The 2795-nt window shown below is 37.9% G+C and overlaps 1 long non-coding RNA gene across 1 annotated transcript in view; it reads left to right on the forward strand.

The window, feature by feature from the left end:
• Positions 1–2467, forward strand: part of LOC114029383 — a 7957-nt gene extending 5490 nt beyond the window's left edge. The window contains exons 2-3 of the long non-coding RNA XR_003567486.1: positions 1971–2038; positions 2126–2467. This is a non-coding gene — a long non-coding RNA (uncharacterized LOC114029383). The remainder of the gene's footprint in view (positions 1–1970; positions 2039–2125) is intronic.
• The last annotated feature ends 328 nt before the right edge of the window (positions 2468–2795 follow it).

The raw sequence follows: 2795 nt of genomic DNA on the forward strand, positions 1-2795 counted from the left end.
GAGGTCCATTAAACCATAGGCCCTCTGGAGAGATGTTGACAAGATAGTCTTGTTGCCATAGTTGGAAATGATAGAAGACCACTGCCTCTAAACCCAGAATAAATGTACTGCTTCACAGGAACAGGCTGAGTGCAGTAGTTTCTTACTGGCATTTCTCTAGGTGGAGACCGAAGAGTGAGCATCCTTTCTTGGCTTGGTCAAGTGGTACTGCCTCCTGTCCCATTCACAAGCATTCTTTATGCTCTCCTCAGGCAAACATTACAGACAAAATTCTCAAAATATTTACAAGTACACAGCCCTTGTATTTGAGAATAAAAAAAAAAACAAAGAATATTTTATGCTTTTCCTGTAAATGAAGATACTGTGAGTGGTGAAATTTAGCGATACGTAGGTCTGAGATTATTATTTTTCATCGTCCTTATCCCTTCATTTTAGTATAGTTATATATTTACTTCAGCTTAATAATTCACTACAGTAATACTTTTGATGAGGGAGCATAGCATAGTGGCAAGAACATTATCTTTGGAGTCGGAGAACTTGGGTATAAATCCTACCTCTGACTCTTACTACACCTGCTACCTTAGACAAGTCATTTTAACCTTCCTGGGCCTCAGGAATCTCCTCTGCAAAACTGAGTAAGATGACTTTTGACATCCTTTCCAACTCTAAATGTGTGATTCTTATATTTTTACGAATCTACACATGTATATGTCATTCACACATTTCACTTCCATTGGTTTAATTTTGAGAACTTTTCATTTTTTGATTGCTTGATTACTTAAACACTATATACTTTTTGTATTATTAACAAATACTTTTTGTATTATTAAATTCTGTATAAGATTTCATATACTGACACATTCTGTTTTACTGAATCCTGTATAAGTCCTGGTAATGTATTTTACTGTAAGAAATTTGGAAGCACTAAGTTGCTACTATCTAGGGTAGTCAAAATGTTCATATTGTTTATTAATTGGCTGGTTGGTTGGTTTTTTTTTTTTTGCATTTTTTTGCATTTAAGCAGACCCAGACTGCTTGCCTTTTATAAAGGTAAAATGCCCTATAACTGTGTAGGGTGAAAATACCTATACCTTAAATCAATAAAGAGTTGATATATGGTGCTATTTCTGTAACTGAGCCTAATTTTCTTCTTATCTTGGTGAGAAAAATTAAAATTTTATTTAATTTGCCCTGGCAAGTTACATGGATCTATGGGGGCATTATAGGTCCCCTTTGGGATAATGGAACCAGAAAAAATTACCTGGACCTGGGGATCATGTATATTAGAGAGCCTCACAGAGAATTTTAATAGTCCTGTGTTGAAAAGGGACACTTTTTGTTTTCGAATGCCTTGTCTAGAAAGGAACAGTTTTAGTGTAGATCTCAGTTGAATGGTCTTACCTACTGTTGGGATCATTGGAAGAGTCTCTACCCAGGATAATTTTCTCATTTGAGAAAGAAGCAATGCCAATTTGACCCCAGGTCCCAAAATCCCTGTGGGAGACACCATGTAGTTTGGCAAGCTCATTGTGGACAAGATTTCTGATTGAAACAGAAGTCAATTTTCTTTGTCTTTGCTTTCTCTTGCTTATGGATTGGGAAAGGCCCTGTAAGGCTAAGCAAGCAGAGATAATTTGCTAAACATTGTAAAAATGCTTATTATTTTGTTGGATTATTTTGGGAACTTTAAAATGTTCCTTGTTCTATGAATCTGCAAAACTTTGTATTTGTAAATAATTTACTTTCATCTGTATAGTGAGATTGCATGTGATATTTGAGACTTCACTGGATGGCACTGGGGAAGTAAGTGAATGGATATTGCTTATGCCTCCTCAGAGATCATAGGGAACAGTTCTGAATTTGGGACAAGAACTATGGTTTTAAAATTTATTTTTAATTTTTTATTAATTATATTAATTAATAATTTAAATAAATAAAAATAATTAACAAAAATTCGTCTTTTTTTAAAGTTATCTCTGCCTATTTGTCGAGGATCCAAATGTCATGACCTGGGTTGGTCTGGGCATGCCCAGTTCAGGTAAGAGTGGAAGGACTCTTCCTTTACCCTGGCTTTAAGAAATGGCTCTAGGGGTGTTTGTTTCTCTTCTGTGTTGTTTGTCCTCAGTTTCAGGTACTGGAGATGAACCCCACAGGCCAAGGTTTTCAAGCCATGATGACCTTGGAGCCAAGATTATAAGCTCAGGAGTGTGGCCAGCCACCCCAGCACGGATGCCCTGAGAAGACAGTGTGTCTGGGACTCAAGCCCAAAGGTGGTTTTGGACTCGGAACATGGACTATGTTCTATGAGAACCAAGCTAAGCTATGAACCTAATCCCCCTCCCCACTCCAGAAACTGAAGTTGGGAGGGAGGTAGCAGAGAAGAGGATTTAGCCTCCTACATGTTGGGGGAATAAGTTTATATATTTGTGATTATATCTTTTGAAGTAAACATGTCTGTGTAAAAGTTCATCTGTGAGTGACTAATGGAACTGGGAAACACCACAGGTAGGGGTTGGAGCTATCTGCAGAAAGCCTATACACACCCCCACATCTCCTTAAAAGTACCAGAGAACCCTGGAGGGAAAGCAGAAATGCAACCTATTTGGCCTTTAGGTGGTGAAGACCAAGCTGGAGTATCAGTAAAAAGACATTATAGTGGGCACCCACAAGCTCTCGAGACAGAATGATTTTTGTTTCACTATTGGGCCATGCTCCAAAAAGATACAGGTGAGACAGTGAAGTCCCAGGCCAAAGAAGGCTAGTGGTGTTCACATTTGTGATAAGAAATGAATAGC

This window comes from Vombatus ursinus, unplaced genomic scaffold (assembly GCF_900497805.2).
Source record: "Vombatus ursinus unplaced genomic scaffold, bare-nosed wombat genome assembly UNPS02014931.1, whole genome shotgun sequence".
NCBI classification, from domain to species: Eukaryota; Metazoa; Chordata; class Mammalia; order Diprotodontia; family Vombatidae; genus Vombatus; species Vombatus ursinus.